Consider the following 17,039-nt stretch of genomic DNA (forward strand, 5'->3'; position numbering starts at 1 on the left):
ATTCTATAATTATTTATATCTGTTCTCTCTCAGGCAAAATGGGAGTCCTTGAAAGTAATCGGTGCAAAGCAGAACAGTGGATCAGTTCTTGCATGCCTCTATATTAAGTAAATGTGCGACAAGAGTAAGTGTTTGTAGAGTACACAATGGGAGTACGTTTTCTAAGGCTGCACTGGCTCTTAGTTAGGCTGATTCCCTTGAAACTGATACTCTGATCAGGTATAGGGCAAAAGTTGGATTTAGAGTGGGTTAGAAAATACCCACAATTTGGAAGCCTTCCTGAATCTTTTGCTGAAAAGATCCTGATGTGAAAATATCATGTTGCAATTTTCCTGTCTACTATCATGCAATACTACTTTTTTTGACTCCAACAATACAACGGTCTCTAGTTTTTGGTGATACCCTATAGCTCTCAAACCTGACTTTCTGTCTCCAGAGTTGTAAGAAGTTCATACACTCTCACAGCAGGATTTCACAGGTTATTTATGTCTCAGAATGTGTTATGTGCCCGGTCTCGGGGAAGGTATGATAGGTAAACACTGCAAACAGTTCAGAAAAGGCTACTAGGCTTACTGAAACCACAGTCCTATACTCTGAAGGAAAACCAGCAGTCCTCCTAATTGCTGGGCAGACATAGCGAGGGAGTTATCACTTTACTCAGGCTGATACATTTGTGCAAAGGCACTCTTGAAAACCAATTGATACTTGGTGTAAGTCAGTAACTGGTCTCTCTACCCACATTTTCAAGAGATCTAGAAAAAGACTGGGTGGGGGGAGGAAAGGCGGGGAGGATTTACTTACTATTTTTAAGTTGTCTCAAGCCTTCTATTCTCCATGTGCTGTATGGCTACAAGAAAAAGGCAGGTCTGATAGTAACTCTCTGATCTGGTGTTAGTGACATCCACACCTTTGGGAGGACCAGCCTGAGCAGGCAGACAATATTTGTTCCTTTTCCATGTATTGTTGATAGCTGTGATCCTGGATCATCATTTCTACACCAAGGTGACCTGAAGAGTGACAAGGTTAACTGCAGGGAAGAAAGGAAGAAAGAAAAAAAAACTTGAGAAAGGAAAAAAAACCGAAAACAAACCAGAAGCAAGAAAGCCTTGCCTTGTGATCTGTGCTCCCTGAACACAGTATATGATGCTGAATTGCATTTTAAAATCTTGTAAGTGTGAAAAATACATGTTGTCCTTTTCAGGTTTTCTCAATTTTATTCTGAAGCTCTTTGAATTACTTTTCTAATGGTTAGACAATTTTATCATGTTAACGTTTTATTATTATTATTGTTGTTGTTCTTGTGTTGTTGTTGTTATTTAGTTTGACATAAAGTTGGAGACAAAACACTATCTTGGCTACAGATAAAGACGAGTGGAAGGAAGCGCCAAGAATGGTAAGTAAATCTAAAATGGCAGTCTTTATGTATGGGTCATGTTGTAAGATGTGAGGGAAAGTCCATGCGTTTGTGAAGCTCAGTCATGGAATATGAGTTATCATAACTAATGGAGTCATTAGTGTCTGAAGGCATCCAAAAGGTTCCTCTGTCTGCTGGGACACGAGGCTTTTGGAAAGTGAGTTAGGCCATTAAACCCAGCAACTTTCTCCTTCTCCCTGGAAGTAATGGGTGCTGATTGGATTTCAAGCTGATGAAAGAGCACTCGTTTCCATCTGTGCAGGATTGTACATAATGGATTATCTGCGGTATCGTCTAGACAACATTGAAACTTAAGATTTTGTGGTCATGCTGCACAGAATAAGCTTCTTTTTCTTTCTCTGTGTTTCATGCACTGCACGTTCAGCAACCAACACTCACACTTTTACACAGCCATCCACATTTTGAAAGTTGCTTTTTATAAAAAGCATTAGCTTTCTGCAACAGCAAGTGAGACAGCAGCAAAAGTTAGAATGTAAGAGATCAGCTACCGGGCTACAGCATTTAGGGAATAAACTAGGAATGGACTTGCTGTTAAAATTTCTTTCAATTGAAGGAGCTTCAGATTTGGTTGACGGCAAAGAATAAGAGTAGTTTCCACAACACAATTAGACAAAAGAAATGTCTGAATTTTCCTTTTTTCCAGATATGGAGATCTATGAACAAAGGATTGTACCTTTGCTGACTATTGTTGTGCATTATACACAACTCCTGGAAAAAATACTTGGCAATTTTCAGTATGTAACATTCACAGACTAACTACAGGTTCCTTTTGTCATCTTGCTTTAAACCCAGTGCATATTCATCAGCGATGTTCAAGCAAAGCAAGTAAAATCTAGTTTACTTCATACTACATATACTGTAAATTATACTATCAATGTTAGGTCCGCTTGTCCAAAAGATAACGTTAGCTCAGAGGAAGATGCTGGAATATACAATATACCTGTTGACTACTGACTTAATGAACTGTACTCTCAGGACAGCAGTAACTTTTCTTTTGCTGCTCTCAATCTTTTATTTTCTTGTTTCCAAGAACAGGCAGAGAATGCACATTCCCACAGAAAAAAAGAGCATAAGATTTAATTTAGCAGTTAGATAACACAAGCTTCACTTCAGCATTCCGTTCCTGTTCAGCAGAGTACTCAATGATGTAGCTAATTTCATTTCTGTGAAGCATATGTCAAGGTCTTGATGAAGTGGAGGGGTTGTGTAAAAGGCAGGCCAGTGTGAAAATACAAAAATGTTCTCTTTCCCCGAATTATGGTTTTCACCTCTGCCAAGCAAGTTAACTGTATTTATATCTATTATTATTAACAGCATGAAAGAAGATCTAATTAAGTGCCTGGATTTGAATTAATGTTGCAACAAAGGTATATTCCATGATATGGTTAAAAGTTATTTCATAAATTCCATTCGTTTCAATTATAATCAGGGCAACATTGCTAAAGTTTAGCTTGCGACTGAAGTAACAGAACTGATTAATGACTGTTATTGTGAATTTCCATAATGAGTGGAGAACAGGGTCCTGAAATGTCATACCAACATAGCCTGAAAAACATATTTTTAAAATTCCTTATAAACATCAGAGTCTCAGTAAAAGTCAAGTATTTAATCACTTAAAATTAGCGCAGGCCATGATGTTTGTTGTCATCCCCTAGATTTGCTTAGAAAGATCACTTTTGAGAATTACTTGACAAGGCCATGTTTATTCCTCCTTTAAGTGCAGCTCTGCTTCTGCGAGTTAAGATTAGCCAGCATGGAACTGCATGCAGGAGAAAGTCAAAGGGGCTCCAAAAGTAAGAATGGTTCTTCATTATAAGTATATAGAGCGCAGTTTGGAAAAGGACATCGCTAGTATCAGAATCCAGGGAGATTTGCCAAAATCTAATGTGATAGACTAATTAATTCCTTTTAGATAACCAAGATACATTTTTATTTTTTAAGATGGCTAGAGAAGGAGGGGAAACATGGCCCTGTGAGAAAATGAAGAGTACCAAGCTGTGACTGGTATCATACATGGAATGAAGAAATTGCAAGTTGCTTAAAAGGAACATTTTGGGAGTGTGAACTGCATGTCATTAAAGAAATATTTCATCTATCATCATGTGTTTTTCTTCTAAAAAAACCCAACCTTCATAGCTCTGAATATTGGCAAAACTTTAAGGCCAAGGGTGTAACTAGTAATGCCTTACCTTTGGGCAACCCTCTTAAGTCTTTCTCTGGCAGCATACCTTTTTTATAGTGATTGGTTCCAGTTTTATTTGGGTTTTCATTAGCAGATTTCATTATATTTTATCACTCTGGATGGAGTGAATATAGTTAGTGTTGATAAAGAGCATATTGGAGCTTTTTGGTCGGTGGTGTTTACCAAATTGTTTAGGCTCTCAAGTAATCGCTAAGCAATCTCTTAGCAAGACCTATTTCTAATATACTTAAATAATTGATCTCTTATTACTATATAGCTATGGAGGATTTGAAAATTAATCATCTCCATTCTGTTTGGACAGCAGAGGAAAGTATCTGCAGTTAATAAATGTTAACCTCCACAAAGAAGGGTTTGCAGAGATACAGAGGGAGTGCACAGCCCTGGCCTTCAGCCCAGATGACTTCAGCAACTCACAACCTTTTGTCTTTAAACATGATTTCTTTGAGATTTTTACTGCCACTAGATTTTTTTTTTCCTTCTCTTTGAAAGAAAAAAGGCTAAATGATTAATTTTGCTTTTGACATCAGATGTGAAAGTCTGCTTGGAAACCCCCCTGCGTAGAATGGCATCTCGAGAAGAACAAGAAGTGCCTGGTTTGCGTCAGGAGGAACACACCGTGCTGCTTCCACTCCCACCGCTCTCCTCAGCCTCCCACAGCCCCAGCTACCGAGTCATTAACAGGAAAGTCATTAACCTTTTTAGCATGTGAGTATGCCAAGATCCAATAGTTATCCCCAGATAATGAGCAAGTTTAGATGAAACTGTACCCTTTCTGGTTCCTGTCCTTTCTTTCCAATCACTTGCTTTCTTCCACGCACTGACTAAATTTGTGGGATGGTTATATTAAAATTAGTGGAAGATTTTCTCTATTACAGATTCAGCAGGCTGAGATCTCACTCACATCTGTTTCCTTCCTGTCCATGCCAGCAAAGACCAGCATGAGGACTTGTACTAGAAGACAGTCCTTGAAGTCCAGCTAAAATCTTGTCTTTCTCGTTTTAATCATGGTTGTTCCCCAGAGGTACACAGGAAAGCATTTCATATAAAGTAATCCTAAATTCAGCTAAATTCATAAACAAATAATAACTGTTCTCATTGTTCTGTCTGCTTATACAGTAGACTTGTTCAATATACAGTGTCTTGCTAAAGACACAAGCTTGCGAGGTTGCCATTTCCTATACTTTTCTTTAATTCCCATTTCATTATTCAAACCCAGTAAATTCTGTTTAACTAGAAGATAACTGTTACTTGAATAAACATGAAGAAAAGCATCCAGTTCTGATTTAAAGCAGAAAAATATGAAGAATCTATTAATTCCCATTGTAAATCTCTTGCAATAGTTAATATCTGAGGTAAAAGTATATATGCCTTCTTTCTAATTTCATTTTTTGTCTGGCTACAGGTTCCAGCCTTATGTTATCTTTATCCCCAAGACTAAGTCCTTTGGCACCGGGTGTTTTCCTCTTGTGATTGTACATCTGTATCCCAATCTTTAATTTTTTTAGCTGAACAGACCGGGTCCTTAGAGTCTAATCATTGTATGGCACTTTCTCCAGTTCTTGAATAGGAGCTGAGGCTTTTTTGCACACCTTCTCCAGTTTTTCAGTAGACTATAAAAGATGTGGACATCAAAAGTAAACACAATATTCTAGTATTAGTTTCACTCAAGCTATATAAAGGAAAAAATATCACCTCCTGAGAAGAAAGGAGTACTCCTCTGCCTCTAATGAATGGCATGTCCTTTGTGACTCTCAAATTGATTTAAGGTTTCTCACCACTCCAGCCATTTTACTGGTATGCCTTCATTCCTTGTTACACATATTCTGTGCATCAGTCCATAGCTGGTTTCAGTAAAACATATTTTGTTGAAGAGGCTGAATTTCTATGATTCTATGAATTTTTCAGGTAATCTGCATCACTTTGCAGTTGCTCTGCCCTCCTTGTTGTATACCACTCCAGCAGCCTTTGTGTCACATGCAAATCTTGTCTGCAGTCATTTTGCATGGGCTGGACCCAATACTGCTTCCCGTGAAAGCACCTCCTTTTAATGATGACTTCTCATTGACAGCTACATTGGAGGCCTGTCAGGTAGCCATTGCTAATGCAATTTGGTGTATGCTCTGCTTGTACTATCAGAGTTATTTTGACCTGTTGATTGCTTGGTTCAAGTAGCAAAACAGTCTGGCATCCAGGAGTCTTGAAAGCCTAAATCTCATGTGATGGAAGGTAGCTGTAATGTTCAAACTCTGCCCTGCAGGCTGCACTGAGCCTAGAGCATCCCCTGCTGCTTCAATCTTGGGATGGCACTCCCAGTCAAGGAGCCCAGGCAGGGAACTGGCTGTGTAGTTTGTGTTTATTTTTGTTGTTTTGTGAGAGGCAATCTTTTACTCCTTAGGTGTTGTTTATTCTTACACAGGGGGGAAAAAAAAATCAGGTTTGAAACTGTCCTGGAAAAATGATTTGATGTTTTCTGACAGCAGTTCCATTCTTTGTCTCAACTTCTACAGCCGTTTTCTAAAAGCCCTCTGTGCAAACCAGAAGATGAAAATGTATAAAATAAAGAGGATACACAATAAACTCTCTAATTATATTTTATATCCCAAAATATACTAACAGCAGCCATGCCTATAATGTCCAATTCAGGAAAAATATGGATGTCCTTCTCTATTGAGTAAATTTTCAGAAGTCACTTTTGCACATTTCATGATTCCAAAGGGTAGGCACTGTTTAACTCACACTTATTTAAATCAGATATGTTATATGTATTCAGATATAGCCTTCAGGGTAGCATGCATAACTGAAGCGTTTTAGCAGTTGCATTTTCCCAACAGAACATGTTGAAGATCATGTAGGCGAGCAATCAATGCCACAGAACAGCTACTTCATTTCCATTGCTATGGACAAATCCTCATTCTGATTTTCCTGGCTCTGAGTGCGACATGCTGGTTTATCACTGCTGAATGGTGAAATTCACTCCATCTCACTGAAACGCTACTGTGATATACATACCTAGTTATTTCTTCCACTGTTTTCCTTCACTGTGTACACTCTTGGTTTTGAGCAGTTTCTGTACATTTACTAAATCTACCGTCACAGTTTGCAGTGCAGGGCGTTACTTCTATCTCTGCTTTACATATAGAAAATAAGACATAGGTTGTTCCAAGGTGACAGAGGAAGTCATTGGCAAGGGCTGGCAAAAGCCCAGATGTCCTGAATTGGAGTCTAATGTTTAAACCATAAGGCCATCATTCCTCAAACACTTCATCAGGTGTGCTCTACTGGCATTTCATAGCAGCAGTGTTTAAATCAGTGTGCAGTAGTACCATGGTAGCCTCTCGATTGCCTGGTTTAGCTGCTGTGTACTGAGTTTGGAGACGAAGAGCAGGTTTGGACGTTCTCACCATCATCCTAATGGACTGGGGAGGTGAAGGTCACATTCTAAAAATCAGCTACTACCTGTGCCCATGGTTCAGTTGGGAGGGGCGAGCGGTAGGGGAATACTCAGGCTGACTTAATAATTTGCATCCTAAAACCTTTTGCTGCATCTGACAAGATGAGTAATGTTTTCCCTACAACAATATCAAATATATTTGTAGAACTGTCTTCTAATTCCAGAATTTATTCAGTCTGTAATTGCCTAGTGATCTTATTTCCCCAAAGATCATTAATTTTTTTTTTTTTTTTTCCACCAAGTACTTTCTGAAAATATAAACAAAAGTAGAGTTGCACTGCAAGGGCATCAGCACTGCTGGCAAACGTTAACAGCTTTAATAATGAAAATAGGGCAGGTCTGAGAGTTTGTAGTTACTGCTGTATACAGGTCCAGGTGAGATACTTACGGGCTTAAATGGGCATTTTATGAATTACTAAGGTAGATGTGACAGCAGTAAACCAAAATTGCAATTTGTTTATTATGGGGAGGGTAGATGGAAGAAAAAACACTGTAGGTGTAATGTTACCAACACTCTCTTTTATTCCCAGAGGAAAAGACATGTCAGTGACTCTCTTCTGCATTGTCTCCTGAGACAGAAGACTTCCCAAGGTATGAAAGCATGTTTCTAGTGCTGTCATTGAGATTTATCCATCCAATACTGTAACTGTGTCATATTATGGTTCCTTAGTTTACCTTCAAGAAACAAAGAAAAACTTACTTTTTATTGTCTATCAAATGTACTGCATTTACCCAACACTACTTCCACCGCAACATCTCAGTGATATTTTGGGTATCTACCATTCATTATAATCATGTTAGGTTTCTTCTGATTCACTCAGCCCTCAATCTCTCATTCTTTTCTAGAATTTTATAAATCTTGTTTGTCTTTCTCTTCACTTGCAATTTTAATTTATTTTCATTAAAAGCAGTAATGCTGTTCATAATTCTGCATCTGCACTGCTCCTGTAAGCGTGTTAGTTTTTAAGCAATGCAGATATTTCCTGATCCATAATACACAATAAACAGGTTACCCTGTGCAACTAGATGGAAGATTAAATCAATGCTTTTGTTAGCTAGTTGAAGCACAGGCTTTTGCTAAATTATCCAGAATGCCTTTGCCTGACCATCTGTTTCAAACGGAAATGAATCTTTGGCTTTAATTATAAATCTCTTACGAATATTATTTTTCTTTTCTAACCCAATCTGCCCTTTTGGAGATTGCTTGAAATCTCCCTGTATTGTATGAAAGGTCGGTGGGATTACCAGAGCGGCTGATGGTGTGATTTCATTTTCTTTATTAGCCTTCCTGTTAATGATTTTAAATCTATTTATGCACGTGCTGCAAGTTGAAGCAAAAATCTGTGCTACCAAACTGTGTTTACAAATTTGCTCCAAGATACCATGTGATGAAGCAGTCTAAGTACAAACATGTTAAACCATATGGAAAATCCGCCCCAATCTTGCTAAATTGTTCCAATGTTTAATTACCCAGATCATTAAAAGTGTGCACCCTCTTTCTAATTGTTTTTTCTAATTTCATGGTCTAGCCCTCAGTTCATATTATAATTCTTTATGTGTTCCTCATGAAGGTGTGTGTAGACCAAACATAAAAACCTCCTACTTCAGGTGCTGTTCTCCAACAAATAATTACTCATCTCAGTAAGGATTTGTCATTAAAGTGCTTTGTAGATTTTTTTTTTTTTTCCCCCAAAGAAAGGGTGAAGTCATTCTTTTTATTTTAAATTAAATGGGGGGTGGGGAGGAGGAAATGGAGAGCTCTGGGCTGGGGTGTCAGGGGAGTCCTTACTATTGGTAAGATCCTCTCTGGAGCTCTTTGCTTTCATCTTGTAAGGAGTGGGAAGGGGAGCTTTCCTTCCCCTTCCTTTGGTAGAATGGCTTCCTTTTCATTCATGTTGTCAGCAAACCATTCTCCATTTGGTTTCTTCTAGCTGGGTTGGCCAACATACCCTGTGCATCCAGCACATACTTTTCTCTTCCGCCTACCCAGTCTGAATCATGTTACTGTCCTAACTTGCATCTTCTGTGGTGCAGGGCAGCAACTCCTCTTTATGACTGAGAAAGAAAAGAAAAACAAACCGAGTTACGCTTCTTGGCACATTTTCCAGCTCCACTAGAGAACTTGGCCCTTGCTAGTGAGTAAGAAGACCTTGAGCAAGCAGAGGAATCTTTTTCCTGCCAAGCTGTCTTCCTGAGCAGAGGCCAACTTGTAGCAATGCAGTGTGGAGATGAGTCAGTGAAAAATGGACTTAGGTAAACACTGTTAACTGATGTTACAGAAATTTCTGCCATGTCCCCAGGGACAGCTGCATTTATTTCTTCATCCAAGAACCAGTGAGATGGGGAGGTATTTGAACACTCCTAATTGAATAGGGTATGTGCTGGTCTTCTCCTCTTAACTTTTATCCCTGCAAATTTCAGTTCCCATCCCTCCTCATCATCAGCTGTTGGTGCATCTCATCACAACGCAGGCCTACATGTAGCACTGTTTATGAAAAAGAAAGAGTTTAGCTCATTCTCTTCAAAGGATTTCCAATTTAGAAGGGTGCCAGATTACCTCTTTATCTTCTTGAAGGTATTTTCTCTCTGGAATGACCACAGTAACTTTTATCAAAATGTACTTTATTCAAATGGTTTCATAAAATTCTTGAATTAAAAGCAACCATTTTTAAAAATAAAGATAAAAAAGAAATGAAAATGAGGTATTTCTTGTTTCATATAGCTAGCTTTCACTCTGCAGAAGTTGATCTAGACAAGGCATACATAGGATACTTGCATTAAATAAAGACATTTACTTTTTAGGAGAGACATTTCTCTACTCTTCCCTTGTGGTCAGTTAGAGTGTACTTGTTAGGCCCATTCTAAATGTACCAGTATGATTTGTTGATGTGATTTTGCACGAGTGTAATTAAACCAATACAACATCTCCATGATCCCTTCTACAGTGGTGTAAAGGTGTTTTATAGTAACATTTAAATAGTTTTTTTCCCCCTTCCACACAGAATATAAATAGATATACCTATGTGGGCTTCTTTTGGGGGCACAGATGTTCTCTCTGCCCTCACAGGGCAAATTGCCTTGCTTTAAATTATGCTTGGTAGAAGGCAGAGAATCCTTCCTGCACCCTTTGAAAGTGCTTGACCATCACAACACTTCTCCATTACCTTTGAATTGCGTCCATCTGCCTGCCTTGTAATTTCACATGGTGATTTGTGCAGTACTTCCCTCCATGCAGACCACCCAGACCTTGGATGCCATGTCCAAATTCTGTCATCTTAGCACTCACTGCCACTGTTAAATCAGCCTATGTTTTTTTCCCTGTATGATTTCGCTCTACTAAGTGCTTGTACAGAAAGTGTATCTACACTAAATGTTTCATACAGCTTTTAAAGAAGTCCTGAGAAGGTTTAGCTGTTACTTTATAGAATGACAGAGGCAAATACCTTCACACTCCTCCCTTCCCCCTCTCCCCATTTCTGTACTATATTCAGTGAGTGAAAATGATTCACTATGATTCATTCTCATTCCCTCCCAAGCTGTGTTCTTCCCTGAAAAGTACAGTATTTCTTTTCATATTCTTCATGAATACTGTGGCTGTGACTTCTTTCTCCTGTTTTTCTCACAGAGAAGTTTCGCAGCAGCTCCTGTAAAGAACAGGCATCTGAGGAGCATGAGAGAAAAGCTGATATTATATCTGGAACCAACTCTCTGCACCTCTCGAAGAATAATATATCAGCTCTTGGCAAAAGGAAACATGCTCCGAGAATTGTTCAGCTGGACCTTAAAGTTTCTGGGCTATGAAATGCAGAATAATAGGATTAGAGAAGCAAGAAATGCAAGATATCTACAGAGTTCTCTTCATGTCCCTGCAAATGAACGCCATGGCTTTACACACTTGGCCTCTGAAAAAAAATACATCAGCGACTGCATAGGTATAATTGGCTTGTGTAAAGCAGGAAAGATGTTGATGCTTCATCCAGTTCTTCATCTGTGTTTGAATGAAGACCTCCACACAAAAAAACCATTCATCTGGATTTTTACACCAGTAGGTGACTGTTTAAAACATGTATTCTCAATCGCTGTCTATGTATATATTTAGTACAATAAAAGATATTTAGGCAATAAAAGATAAGCCAAGAGACTTGCAAGCATTATCATATGATGTTAGCAAAGTTACTCTCACAGCAAGACAAATAGTTGTATTAAGCAACCTGACCCTGGAATTTGGGTACCTTTACTTTTCCATTCATAAATTCTACTAAATCGATGGCTTCTGAGTGTTTATTGCTAGCATTAGGCCCTCTCCATACATATGGTCCTTAGGAAATGAAGCTTTGGATATTTGTTTCAGGTTCCAGCTGCTCTGCTTTGGGATGTGAGAAGTGTGCTCAGACTCATTAAATCTGCAGGGCTTGGAAGCTGTTCTCGTGGTTACGCCACAGACAATATTGCATGCAAGACCCAAGTGCTGTAACTCTTTGGCATGAAGCACAGCGCATGCAGGAGTTCAGCACCAGTTCCAGAGCCGACTCTAACACGTCTCCTTGTTTTTCAGCTGCTGACGAAAAGGTGCTTTTTTAAAAAAGTCCGAAGTTAAACAGATGTCCTTGGAGAAGCTGAAGATGGAAATATTTCTCATGTGAGCAATTGCACACACACAGAATGGAGGCTGCTTTGGTAGGTTTCTCAGGAGACCACCAACCTTTTCTACAGGTTGTGGGGAGCAGAGCTGCCTTGCTGTTTTCTGCCTTGAGTTTTGTGGGTAAAAGGTGATATGGTGCTTGATGATGAATTCTTAAGCACATAGAAGATAAAGTCCTACAGGACTAAATTTCCCCAGGCTAAGAGGGGACAGTACTTTTTAAAAACATGGATAAGCCAGCTATGCTACCGTGCCATTTCAATTGCTTCTGTCTATAAGCAGAGATCCAGAGGCTATTTGAAATCCATGAACTGTATGCTTATGGACTTTTTGTCTGAGAGGTCAAGTTGCAGTTGCCAGTAAATAGCAGATAAAGTAGAAGCAACTTCTGTGCCACTGTTGACGGATGGCAGGGAAATCAAAAGGAAATATTGACTAGGGGAAATTATTAGTTGGTGAAGGGAGGGAAAAAGAAGGAATCTTTTCCTTTAAGCTTGCTCATTTCTTGAATTTAACACAGCTAACCTGAAATACTCTATTTCTTTTTAACTCTGCTTCTCGTTTGCTTTTGCATTGCTTTCATCTAGAGTGTGAAATTCCAAGTCACTGTGAAAAAGTAGCCTTAGGAATATTCTTGGCAATCCTGCAAGCAGAAAGTACAGGAAACCTCACAAGAGAGTTTGTTCCAGCAACACTGCCATCCACGTTTCACATCTGCAAGGATATTCAAAGCAAATCTAAACACCGTCTTTTCCCTTCTGCGGAACCTTGCTGAGGTAGAAGTACCTGGGACCAGAAAAATTTAATTAAGTTATGCCACAATCACAACCCACTGAAATAAAGGGAAAAAAAATTAATCCATGAGAAAAGTTTCACAAACCAAAAAGGGGGCAAGATAGCATAACCCAGTTACTGCATGACAGGCTGGCCACCAGGCAGAGCAGGAAAGCAAAGGGGAAAGATTATTAAGGGCAAACATTTCTCTGTTGTTTATTGTAGCCACATTTGGCAAACATTTGTAGGCAAAGAAGAGCCAGTGCAGTGATGATGGTTGGAAAGAGGAAGGCAGCGCTGTCTCTCCCCTTTGCCTCCAGTGCTGTTTTGTACCACCGCGTCTGTTCTAGCGGGCCAGTGAGATTTTTTTAGGATGTGCTTTTGGTAACTGATAAGTTAACTTTCTGAAAGCATATTTAAGTAAAGAAAGAAAGTATACACATTTATGGGGGAGTAACCTTTCCAATACTCTTACAGGTAGCCTAATTTAGCTGCTAAGCTTTACTGCACAGGTATGTTGGCTTCATCAGTGAATGAAATGAAGCCTATTACTGGTACAAAATCTTAAATATCATCTTAAGCTCTATGCTCCATCTAAAAAGTCTGTGAGATGGAAGGGGTCCTGACCACCCCATTTTGACCAGGAGATTATTCCTCCAGAGAAGACACAGTGGAGGAGACATAAGGCTGTATTGTGAAGACCTGACTGCCTCTTGAAGAGGCCAAGCCATGTTGACTTTGCCATTAAAATACAGAGGCCTTCAGTGCTGAAACTGCGTAAGAATTTAAAGGGAATAACTGCGATTCAGAACTTTATTAGCTGATTTCTGTGTTTAAGTGTTGTCTTCCTTCAGTGACACAGAAACTCAGCTTTGGCTTGTATATACTGTGCTACAGTTTTCAAAGCTCCTCAGGGCACCCCTAAAGGAAAGGTAATATAGCCAAAGGTATACTGAGAAGTATACTGGCATAATTGCTCTTCTGTTTGGTTTTAATCTCAGTTTTGCTTCAAGTTTGCAATATAACTAATACTTTTTAAGTTCATTACTTTTAGAATTATTTTGCTTTTAGGCAGTAGATGTGTTATTTATTTATTGGTACTATTGAATTTTGTCAGTTCTCTATTGGAATTGACAGATCTCTTTTTCTAATCCTGGCAACTGTAATAACCACGTAACCCTGAACTTGCTATTTAACCCACTTGTGTTCATTTAGGAAAAATCATCAGAGAGGTCTGCTACAGTTTAAAAAAATAACTGTATAGCAGTGTGATTGTGTGTATGTGTAAACAGTGAGGCATATCAGGAAATAGTTTATCAGTAATTTTATCAGTAATTTTTATGCAGAAGTCTGACTTATTATTTTCTAATATATAATATTGGAATAATACAGATTTCACTAGGCAAATTAAGTGCTGAGTAAAACTTCTGTGAAAATGCAAAGATTTGGCTCAATAAATTAGAATGCTCTACTACGAGCCAGAAAAAATGCAGTAAATGGTCAAATGCTAGGCTGGTGAATTTACTGTAAGTGAAGTGTAATCTCTAAGTAAGAATGACTGTTGATGGGCTAAAGTCTAACTGGCACAGGGTTCAGGAATTAAAAGCTGGCCTCAGCATTAAGAATAAATCACGTATAGAAATATAATTTTGGTACAGTTCTGTTCCAACTTTTGAGGATACAGCACCGACTCCAAAAAGGCATCCTGGAGCCTGTCTTTGTTTTGTGATGCCTCAGCTCCAGTTCGATTCAGAGAGAAGTTAACTAATAGCATTTAATTATAGCTACGTCAAAGGCGTGTGTCAAACAGTGTAGGTAAGTCAAAATGGAATAAAAGTCAACTAATATGCTTCTGAGACAACATTTCCAAATATATTAAACCTAAGAAAATATCTAAATGTATTCTTAAGGTATTACAGGAGTAGGAGATGTCATTTTCTTGCAAGAAATGACTTTCAAACAGAAAATAGTAATCATGTAGAAGGGGAAAGCATTAACAAATACTTGATTGCACTAAATAATCCTCTTTAAAAATTTTCCTGATTGTCATGACCTTTTCTTTTTCTCACTTAGCTGATCTGCATGTTATGAGTTACTAGTTGAATTGGGTGTAAAAACAAAAACCCCCCAAGTCTTTCAGAATGACTTAAGTAAAAACAGATGACAGAAGATAGCTATGCTAGAACAACAATATTCATTATTAAGGAAATAATATATAGCAAGCTATATAGAGCACTGGGGAAAACACTGGGAAGAGCGAGTATACATTTTTTCCAGTTGTTTTATTATCTTCCAAAAAAACAGTCACACACACACATACTATGTTTGCATAGTTGCAAGTAAAATTGACACATAAAAAAAAGGTCCTGTAAAAATTTCAGCATTCAAAGAAAATTATTTCTTGTACACTACGCATGCACACACACACAAATCATCAGCAGTCAACTTTTGTTGTTAATAGTTGCTTTCCTTACGCTTTTTTAATAAATAAGTATGAAATCTTTGAATTATGCCATATTGGTCAAACTGTTACAAAAAGAAAGGAATATTCTACATAGTTATATTTTATATAACTGAACTGATATGGCAAGGAAAATAACTAAATCTATGTGTTAGGGTAAAAAAGTAAACATGCGATGTCTTTATGCCCTTCTCTTATTCATTTAACTTCAAAACCAAATTCTGTTCTTTCTCCTGTACTATCTGTGGCAGGTGCTTCAGGACAAGATGCAAGAACCTACCTATAGCTTTCCATGCTGGCTCTTGCTGTAGTTTGCAACAGTTATGTATTGGCCTAAATCACTGTACATGGCATTTAATGTGATGAAGACTCAATAATCTTGATGTCTCTGTAAATGTCTACTCCCTCCTTGTGAGTTTTGCTAAGCTGTTGGATTTGGTGACTTCTGGTAGCCTTGAGTTCCACAGATTAGTTACTATGGAGAGGTGGTTTTGTGTCAGTCCTGTTTTTCACACCTTTAATTTAATTGAATATCATCTTGTTCCTGGGCGGTGAGGTACAGAGACAGAAGCTTCTGAGTCATCTTCTTTATCTGATTTACTTTAACATATCCATCGTGTGAGTTTCTCTGCAGAAAGCAGAGCCTCCGTCTTTTCTGTCCTTGGTCATACCAGAGGTTTTATAGCCCCTTACTCACTTTTGTTCTCTTAATCCTTCTGCTTCTGCGGCACACTTCATGATGTGAGGTAGCAAGTGCCATACAGACTGGCTGCAGAGGGCTGTGTTGTTGCTTCATATAAAGGAATCACAACTTTTGTCTTACTTATTCGCTTATTTCTCGTGCATCCTACCATCTTGCTAATGCTTTTTTCACAGCTGCACATATTTCAGAGACTTCAGTAAAGTTTAGCGTAAAGTATCAGTGAAGTATGAAAAACTGTTAACTGATTAGAAAGAGATATAATTTACTAAATATATTCAAGATAAAAGAGACTTAATAACCTTTTTTGCTCCCAGAGTGGTTATAACATCGCAGAGGAAACATACACTTTCATCCTTTGCTAAGGTTTTAGATTTTTTCTTTTTCCTTTGTTTTCCTTGTATGTAAAATAAACCATCCATGCAGAAAATGAACAGTAATGGTGTAAGTACTGAAAACTCTTGATCATACAATAGGCAGTGGAAGGAGAGAGTTATCTGGAGGTAGAGGGTACCCTCAGGACTTATTACATGTATCTAGATCATTTACTTTTGTTTTAAGAAACTGCTTGAGTGTTGTTTTAGGTCACTTTACATTGTTGTAACTGTCATGCTTGATTTGTATACATATTCTTATGTTAGTGATTGTACAAAATTATAGAGAAGTGAAAAAGATGCCTGACAATTTCCTTATAACTATAGGAAAGGCTTGTTATATACCATTTATATTGCTGTGACTTTGAAACCAATAGGAAGATGCTGGTGAGACACGTATCGGATCTGGGCAAGCTGTATCTCCTGCTAATGATGTTGGTTGCTAACTGTGACTGCCTGCTTCAGGTCTAAGCCAAAGGCTTGGCAAGTGCGGGAGCAAAGAGAATCCAGGTACAAAGCAAAAGCAGCATCTTAACGCAGCAAAAGCTCCAGGCAGCGAGGCAGGAGGCAGGATTTGGTATTATTAAGTGCAATGGCCAAGGGAATGAGTTGTAATAGGCAAAAGTTACCAAGTATTTATATCCACCACATATGGTAAATGTATTCTAATATTGGTTTTATATGTTGCATCTAATCAAGTGTTTTTTCCTGGGAAGGTATGGGAGTTGTAAGGTGGGAGTGGCAACAGTTTTCAACAGGGTCACTCGTTCTTAGTAGGAGAAGTGTTTGGAAAAAGTTGGCCTATCCAGTTGAAATGCTGAGATTTCTAGGCAGGTGAGATGTAGAGGCACTCATGAGATTGTAAACTCTGATTCTGCATTACTAAAATGTTATGAGACTTCTGTTTAATAGGTATGCCGGGGTCAAAATGCAGTTTTACATCTTTGAAAGATTACATTCTGCTTTCCTACAGCAATACCGTAGCACTACACAAGAGCA

The 17,039-nt window shown here is 38.4% G+C and overlaps 1 long non-coding RNA gene across 1 annotated transcript; it reads left to right on the forward strand.

Annotated features, from left to right (window-relative positions):
- Nucleotides 1-995: 995 nt before the first annotated feature.
- Nucleotides 996-4,332, forward strand: LOC127015593 (uncharacterized). The gene is made up of 3 exons (XR_007766356.1): nt 996-1,168; nt 1,321-1,393; nt 4,166-4,332. It is a non-coding gene; the product is annotated as an uncharacterized LOC127015593 (long non-coding RNA).
- The last annotated feature ends 12,707 nt before the right edge of the window (nt 4,333-17,039 follow it).

The sequence above is a fragment of the Gymnogyps californianus genome, chromosome 4, assembly GCF_018139145.2.
Source record: "Gymnogyps californianus isolate 813 chromosome 4, ASM1813914v2, whole genome shotgun sequence".
NCBI lineage: Eukaryota > Metazoa > Chordata > Aves > Accipitriformes > Cathartidae > Gymnogyps > Gymnogyps californianus.